Raw genomic sequence first — 9,730 nt, 5'->3', positions numbered from 1 at the left:
GAATTATAAAATAAAACATTTTTGTAAGTTCTTGTACAATAGCGTCTGGGACTTAGTGATAGACACATACATAAATTCATCAGATTAAAAATTAACAAACAGATTTCTACAAGTATGATCTAGGGACTGCAACATCATCTCCAAAAAGAACTGCTGTACTTTTATTCAGGAGACTTAAGCTCAGTTTACAGAGTTGAGCTCCCCTTTTTGATGCTTCAATGGATGGGGTTTTCAGCAGTCACAGGCTGAAAACAGATTTCATCTAGTTCTTTAGACTATTTCCCCAAGCTCATAAATACTATGTATCAACCTGATTCTTAAAGAAACAGCCCTCATTGCCATGAATGAATAATATTTAATAAAAGATCTGATCACAAAACCAGATCTACAAAGGAGTACTAAAATAACACTCCAACTTGGTGCTGAACACAATGTTCTTTAATATAAGTCCATTTCAACTCCATTTATTCTAGGGTTCTACAGCAGTCGAAATAATCAATGCGGAATTTTCCATGTGATTTACACATTGCTTTTTAAAATGAATTGACTGAAACAAAAAATGTTTATTTCTGCTGCCTCGCTTGTTTTCTAAAACATATTCTCTTTCTTCTAAAGTGAGAGAACGACCTCTGCTTCAGGAACAATTTTCTGAGACAGCGTGTTTATCAAATGGCTTCTCTGCTTTCATGAAAACAATTTATTTTCACTGAACTCTTCAAGATAAGCATCGAAGTCAGGAAGAATGTACAATGACATTTATAATTACATTCAAAAAACAAATATTTTGCTCAAAGAAAGGTTTGGGATTTTTATCTTTTTTTTTTTAGAGATACAAAATATTTTTATTCCTTCAACATACCTTTTAAAGACATTTTCTCCCTGAAATTACAAAGTGTATTTTCATATGCATGGAAAGAGAAGCCCGGGACAGTAATCTTCTCATAGAAAGGCTACAGTATGCATCCTAAACAATGAAAGCTCTAGCATAATCCTTACAACCAAATTGCCTTCCCTGCCCCACTCTTAGGAAATAATCTGCAGACAAATGACAGGGAGAGCAGGGGGATTCATGACCTTGCAGAGCCTCCTCTAAACTCCCCCCACCCCCCACCCCCCCACACCCAATCTTGCAAAATGGACAAAACAATTGTCCCCTGGAATGGCACGTCCACCTCTCCAGCTTTCCTCCCACATTTTCCCCTTCCTCAGGGGGAGTTTCTTAAACCCCAGAGCTCTCTGCAGAGCCTGTGGACATCAGGCAGTGCCCCCCCTTCTCTGGGGAAACAGATCTTGCTAAAAAAGCTCCCTCTGTTTCCCTTGTGGATTCAGCCCTGGTCCTATTTTCAACTACCAACAACAAAAGCTCAGTCATGCCACACAATTACTGCTTCCTGCTATATTCTCAACTGCCACTGAAATCAAGGTAGTCCATAATCTATCTCATCTTTCAGGACAAAGCAGCCACGAGTTTATCTCTACAGGGCCTGTATTTTCTAATGCCAAATCAGTAACTACCTATGCAAAAGCTGCTCATGAATATATTTAGGGTTTCAGTTTGGGAAACATGGCTCTTACTGGATTAAAAAGACATATTGCTTTCACACCAGTAGAATGCCCTTTAATTTGTGGGAATGCATTTTAGAATTAAAAATTTAAGGTCTGGTTTATTCCTTGTCAGTCAAACATCGCAGCTTTTCATTATTCTGTTTTTCAGTGCACGGAGTTAGTTCTCATCATAAAGATTCTCTGATAAAGTTCTCCTCTGGAGACATACTCTTTTTGTAGGCTCAGCTAGTGAAGAAATATCATTCATTTGTAATACTCATCAAAGAGAAGAGGAAAAAAATCAAAAGCAGCTGAAAAGAGATTGTGTTTCACTAATATACACCAAGGCTTTATTTAAAATATACAATGTTAAATTTGATCAAATATCAACCCACTATTCAGAGTGAAATAATCTCTTTTAATTTGCATGTATCTGTGTGTGCCAAAGAGAAGCGTGTTTGCTTTCAAGCAGGTGCACATCCTGCTATGACTAAATCTCTAACTCATCAAATTGCTTTACCAGTGTGGGACATGCCCTTTTTTCTGGAACAGCTTCAAGCATTTTCCCCAGCATTTCAGCCACCTGTTTACTGAGTTCATACTCCAAAGGAGATGCATGCAATTAGAAACAAGGAAATGAAAATAAATGACCTTGTTTGTTATAAATAACAAAGAGACTCAGCAAAATTAATGCAGTGAAGCCTGACCTTCTGACCTGAAAGAAAGAATCACCTCATTCCTTTGTAGCAGGCTCACAATGCGCCAGCACCAGGCATTGTTATGCAGCTTTGCTTCTTTTGATGGATTTTAAAGGAGTATATTCTAAATATTAAATGTTTTACAAGTTAGATTAGGAAATTTGCATTAAAAAGCATGTTGAAACAAAGTCAAGAGAGCGATGATAAAGATTATCACTGCTTTATTTAAAGAGCACAGGTAAGTCGTGTGTGTGTTAGTTCAATATATTACGACTTTTCCACTGGAAAAAAAAATGGAATTCTACTAAAGAGACATGGAAAATGTCTTCTTCGGTGTTCAGTGAAGTGATCAGGAAGAAAGCTTTTAATTACCCAACTCCAAGACAAGGAATCATTTTTCCTTTGTAAAACCTTTGTGCTATGATGATCTGACTTGAGGAAAAAGTAATGTACTTCCACAACTAGTACAGGCAAAAAATAAAAAAAATAAAAAAATCATTACCTTTTGATTAGGCAAGCAGAAATACCTTCTTTTGTACAAAGTCTACTGAATAACTTTTCTATGGGCTACATTTTCACTTCTGAATGATTCATGTCATTGTGGAACAGTGTCCAGCTGTAATGGAGGGCAAGGTGTTAGAAATTTGTTTCGCTGCTTGTCTTTGGAGGTAATGAGAACATACAGTTGTTTTTGTGGCAGTCCTCGCAAAAAGAACAGTGTGTAATTATAGTGCTGGTTCCCATCTTGTCACTCGCTAAAACAAGTCTGTTATTAATGATGCAACTCAGAACCGTTGCAGAAATGAAAGGATAACACATTTGCATCTCACTGAAAGCAGTGCCTACAACAGGTATTGTTTGACAAGGATTTTTCCAAATCTTGTTTGACTTTTTTTTTTTTTTCCCCTTCTCTCACTTTCCATGACATCCATCCAGCTGCTGACGCACGCTGCAAGACCCTTCATGCCAATTAGGGCCTCGGCTCTGCAAATGCAGGGGGCCGAGGAGGGCAGCTCCACCTGCAGTACCCGCAGGGAGAAGGGCACATCCATGACATCCATGTCCCCGCAGCACCAAGGGCTGCTGGTGTCATGGGACAGCACAGGGAAGGCAGGCAAAAATGTCAGAGAGGTACGGTGAGGTCAGTCTCTTCCACCAGGCCAGCAATGGGAGCGTGTTAATGTGGACTCCATGCTGCAAGGATGGAGCAGCTCGTTTCCTCCCAGCCCTCTCAGCCAATCCCCTGGATTACACAGGAGAGGCTCTGTACTCCACACCTGTACCGATTCAGCAGCTCGCCTGTTCCCATACTTTTACAGTAAAAGGTTGATCTGAATGAATAATTTCCAGCAGAAAAATAGTTGATGAATACTGCCTCACTTTGTGCTCACGAAGTGTCATGAACAGCTTGTGTTTTTTTTAAAGGTATGGATTATTAAAACTAAATGGCCCACATGGCTGAAGGTAGGGATATGCACAAATATTTGGTTGCATCAGGGCACTTACGAGTATTGCCTCCTCAATAAACCTGGATCTGCCCCCATGGATCAAAAACAGACCACTCACATTTCTAAACCCTGACCTGTGAGGCCCTGTGTGACAAGCCAGGCTTGAGGAGGACCTGCACACCAGCCCTGAGAGCTGGTGGAAGCCACAAGAAATTCTGATTTGTGGAGCCTGGAGCCCCCTCCTCATGGGCCAGCACATGTGGGCCTGCATGTGGAGCAGGGTTCTGGCTCTGTCCCAGCCACCAACACACGTGCACAAGGATGGTGAGAGCAAAGCTGGGGATCCATTAACGTGGTTCGTGCTGAAGGTATGAGACCTTGCTGGCCTATAAATTGTGAATATTCATATGACTCTCTATCACGAAAAGCCTGCACTGGGTTCCTTTCATTGGCTTTTAATGACTTCAGCAGTCACCTCCTCTTTGTGAGGGATAAGTGGAAACAATTGTTTGTCTTCTGCAAAGTCTCACATTTAGCCATTCAGAATAAACTCTAGATGAATATTCTCCAACAAGCAGCTTTAAATTTACGTGTTTAGTATCTGTCCTCCTCAAACTTACTCATTGAAGCATTTGTGGAAATTGAGCTTAAAAAGCATTTCATTCCTGGCAGAATAAATTCATGGCTCTTAGAAGTCTATTAGCTCCCCCACATTTACTTTATTACAACCTCAATATATGATGATTTAAATGAGTAAAACAAAATTGTAAATACTATACTGTTATGTATTTATTCAAGACAAAGCTCCACAATACCTGAAAGCTGCCTGAAAGATCGGTGAGTAGAAGTGTTAGGAAAAGTGGAATGGAGATTTTTTTTTTTTTTTTTTTAAATTTGTATTTAAACAATTACCAGAAAACTGATACTGCACTAATTAATAATTCACTAAGACCATAGCAGCTACAAGAAGCTGCAGAGCATTCTGGACTGAAACTCTGCCTCCAGCCACCTCCATCTGAAACCCAACATTCACCTCCCTACAGCACACTGCCAACAGAAAGCCAAACTGCCCTTACAGGGACATCCCGTGGCTAAATGCACACAGATACTCTGCCACACTGCCTGCCTCATGCAAGGCTGTGCATCTGCTCAGACAGGGTGTGGTAGGCTTTGCTGAACCCACACCACAGTGGTTCAATATCCCAGAGTCTTATAAAAACTATCCAGTCTATTACAGGCTAAGGAGAGTGATTTCAGTGTCCCTGATGCCAGCAGCATGGGACAAAAGCGATTTCCATTATTTTGGAGCCATATAGATCTCAAAGGCTAAACCTAATAACTTCAGTGCCACCTTGGTATTATTTACAGACAGAAGAATAACAATGTTAGTCCAACTAAATAAATTTCCACCACTACTGGAAAACTTGCACGGGCTATTTAGAGATGGCAGGCAGCAGAAGAGACATTTTCCATGTCACACATGAGTGGTGTGAGCAGGCTCAGCAGCTCTAGCCCGTTTTGCATTGGGCAACACTCTTGCCTGTGCTTCAGAACCAGGCTTCACCCAATACAACTGAGTACATGCATTTTTTCTCTTCTGCAAGCTTCCCAGATTTGTGCTGCCTTCTTCAGCTGATCACCCTTATTTTAGACAAATTACTCCCATCCTACACCCGTAGACAAGCTCACTACAGAGTGTGCAAGCACCAAAACCATGTTAAATGTTCAGACATGCACGCAGGTTGTGCAAGCACAGCTTTTGCTCTGCACCACTTACTTGAATGTCCTTGCATTACACTGGTGAGACACACCTCATTGCTTGGAAGAGTGGTCTGGCTTTTCTGTAACAATAAACTGAATATTAAGTCAGGCAAAGAAAACAGCAGTATTACATCCAAGAATCAATGCTAGTCATGATCAGCATGCATACATGGAGATATGCAAATAAAAACAGCATTCCAAATGGTTGGGAATGATTAGAGTCCAAAATGAGTGATATTATAAACTTAGTGTAAAAAGCAGCAATTTTCAGGAGCATTAGTTTGCATGAATTAGATGCATAAATGCCTTTCAAATTTATCTGAAATCAGGTCCCCCAGGAAAAATATTGCATACTTTACTACTTTGTTTCAACTACACAGGAAAGGTAGCATCCTGCACTGGAGCAGGAGAGCACATACTTGTTTCACAAGCATACAGGAGGGACATGTTGACCAAGAAAATAGTTCTGGAAAACAGAGCTCCTACACACAAGCTGGGGCTCAACCGAGTGCTGCCCTGGCAATTAAGCATTAAAGGTGCCATACTGACAAAGTTACCACCACTAGTATTAGGGAAATGCTAAGAATTAACAAAAGTTTCCTTCTTTCCTTTGGTTCCCAACCGAGGAGAGGGTAAGCAATACCACGAACAGTTCAAGAGGACAAAGACAGTGTCAGGGCCAGCGTCCCCTGGCTCAGCACGACGGCCCTCACCAGCCACAGCCGCTGCCGAGCACACAATGATTTTGCATTGAAACGCTAAACCAGCCACACCGTGGCCTGAACAACCACAACTCTAACTCGCTCCTTCATTAAATGCTTTGCCATTCCTTGAGAAGGAGAGGTTTTATAGAAAATCACATTGTAGTGTATTCCATCGGTAAACAATATCTTATATATATTAAACTGGTTTATAGTAGTCATCTGTTCTTTTCAAGATGTGACAGGACTTTGAATTATTTGCTCTATCAGCTCCTGCTATAGTAAATTCCCCAGTTATGCTGTGCATGGCAGACTTGCGGAAACACCCTTGACAATGAAGCGAGCAGAGAACTCATACATGACGGAATCCACTAAGCAGACTATTTTTTGGGGACAGTTGGGCCTCAACAAACAATCCTTTCTTCTCGTTCTATAGAGGAGCTGCACTGGGGCCTACTTTGGCCATTAGTCTCAGGAAAGCCTTTGTTGAACATATAGCTGCTTCTCACATTGAAAGAATAAATCACATTCTTATTCTGGGTATGTCTTCTCTGCATTCACTGATGTGAATGTTGTTCCATGGCTGAAAAACTGGGTAAACAGCTTGCCCTGTGCCGTCTCTGTGCTGCTGTGGCTACATTACTGGCCGAGCAACCTAATTTAAAGCCAGCTTGGATGCGCCCGTAAGAGCGGCAGCCCCTGGGATAGAGCTGCACTGCAGGCAGCATACCCCTCTTTTCAGGAATATTTAGTTCTTCAGGCTGGATTCCCAGGATTTGGACCAATTTGGGGCCCACTTTGCCTGAGAAGGAAGAGGAGGGAGAATCCTATCTTTTCTGGGAGTTTAGTGGAGCAGAACCCAGTCCAGGCATGCTTCAGGAATGGCTTTGAGTCTATGCGTCTATGCTTTTCATTTTGTTTTGTTTTCTAGGGTTATGCACATTTATTTTATTTTTCAGGCAAGCATACTAGAAGCACAGGTCCTGAGTACTGGATACCCTTCCCTCTAACATTTAAAACCAACAGTAATCATTGCTCCAAACTACATCAATGTAAAGCAATTCAATATTAATTCATCTTTACAACAACATGCCACTCTCCACTCATCAATTTGTTTTGTAATTTGCTATTAACTTACATTTTTGCCCATCTTCATATCCTCAAGGACAAGAAAAATGGAAGATCCAGGTTTCAGCAGACCGTAGGGACCTCTGCTGACAGCTTCTATGCCGACGGTCGGTCATCTTTGGATGAACAGAAATGGTCTTCCATGATACCTGAGCTTCAGTTATTCCAGAGCAAGATTTCTAATAAACTGAATCTGATGATCCGTTGTCAGTCTGGTGGAAAGGCTCCCATTGCCAGGCAAGATGCTACAGCTTCATCTGAGCTTCTGAGCATCTCCTAAGTGTAACAACAAATACCGCACATGTCAATGTGTGGCAAATACAGACAGAATTCTCCATTTTGTCATTTAAACAGGAGTTTGTCTGTTGCTCTTATATAATTAACATATGTCTCCCTTTTTACTTCAGATCTCAGTCAGTACTTTTCCAATAAGGACTGTGCTACCAAAGAGAACAACAGCTGAAGCAAAGTGTTAAACAGGGCAGCTCTCAGGAAGCACCCCTCTCTGAAGTGCTTGCACATTTTTTCCTCAGAGCTACAACAGGCACATTCCTGGATTGTGTTTTAGTGGGTGTGTGCATTTGTGTACTTGTCTGCACAAGTGTGGCTTAAAACAAAATTTAAAAAGAACAAATAAATAATCTGATGACCCAGACATCACATAATCCCTTTTGCTATAAATGTTTTCAAGCAGGGTAGATAGTAGATGCAAAAAGCCATTTTTACTCCCTCTTTCCACACAACACGTTTGTATGGCTAGTGAATTTGTGGCAGGAAAATGTCCAAAATCCAAAATTAAAATTGCTATTCCAAAGCTTTTCTCCCTTCTTTTACTAATTCTTAAAATAGAGCTGTACTGCAAATACATGCATAATTATTTTCAAAGATAACAGCTCACTGGAACTGCAAATATTAAAAGTCATTATATTTAAAATGTAGGTACCTTAAAACTTTAAAGTATTGCTTCAATTATTTCTTCCTCTTGCTGTCATTAGTGACTTATTTTATATCTGTACTTGTTCCATGTTTGTGTAAGAAATTCCAAATAAGTATTTTTGACATCCATTTCTTAGTTCACACTCCCTTGTTCTTGCATCTCAGAAGAGCTCAAGTAGCCTGGTAGCATTTATTCTGCCTGTTCCTTTCAGAATTATCTTTGACTCAAAGAGATGACCTCTTAATTTACAGACCTGCTTTCTCTAACTTCAACAAACAACGAAGGTCTCTCTGCCCTTGTATCATACTAGTATCAGCTTTGAACCCTGGCTGTTTGTACAATTTATTATTTTTATATTTTAACAACAAGAATAGGAGACTGGTCTCTTGAGCATTATCACAATACTGTCATCTCTGACTGATACCAAGCCATAAAAGAGGTGAAGCCTCTTTATTTGCATTTAATGATTTGCCCTGATTCTACTTTTTTTTTTTTTTATTGTTGTTGAGAATTATTCAGCCTTTCATCTGCCAGTTGGTTTGTCTGGTCCGCGAAAACATGTTTTATACTTTCTTTACTTAATTGTGAGGTCATAGTCTTTCCTGTTCTCTAAAGTACTGTTCAGCATGTCTTCTTTCAGCTTCTGAAAATTACTTATTAAAAAAAAAAAGTCATTGTACATATCTTTGTGTTCTCTCTTATGGAAGATTAACATATATCGACTATATGGAAAACTGTACAGAATGATAGGATATATATTAGTTAACAGTTTATACAATCCAAAATTGCCTGTACAGAAACTCTATATGTCTGATTTTTTTCTTTATTTACAATGGAAGAATTTGGGCTAGATTATGTATGGCACAATGAACACGAGCACTAGCAAAGCACTCGGTGATCTTCTTTGGCAGAATCTTTCTCCTTTTGGACTGCTTGACTTGTTAAATTTGTCACTAAATATTCCTCTTAGAAACAATGAGGATGTGTCCTCTCCCTCAATACACCTCTGCACCAGCCTTAACTCAGTCCCATTTTTGTGCCCTTCTCTCTACAACAAACTAGGAAAAAGCACATACTGCACAAGGATAATGGAAACTGCTTTGTCCAAAACTGAGGAGGCATAACTATGCTCTTGTAACCACAGACTATATGAAACACGTCATGACTTAAAATCTGCAAAGAATTAGAAGACTTCAACTATATTTCAAGTCATCAGGCATTTCTAGCAAGCCACTATTTCCCATAACGTATTCAGCATCTTCATGTTTAGAACACCCTGCGTCTTTTAACCTCTCCCAGAAATCTGTGTTGATCTGTTAATGTCCTGGATTTTGTCAGTATTCAGAAACTACATTAACTCCTTATTCTTTTTCTGTTTTTGTGTCTCCTTTATTTGTATTATCCTTATCTTCATTGAGAAAACTGAGTCAAAATGTTTAAAATCTGAAATACATTTCTGTAAGTTACCTTTGTTATGTCTGAAACTCCGCTGCTTTCTCCACTGACCTTGTT

This window comes from Oxyura jamaicensis, chromosome 11 (genome assembly GCF_011077185.1).
Source record: "Oxyura jamaicensis isolate SHBP4307 breed ruddy duck chromosome 11, BPBGC_Ojam_1.0, whole genome shotgun sequence".
In the NCBI taxonomy this organism is placed as follows: domain Eukaryota; kingdom Metazoa; phylum Chordata; class Aves; order Anseriformes; family Anatidae; genus Oxyura; species Oxyura jamaicensis.
This window is presented reverse-complemented; position numbering follows the sequence as displayed.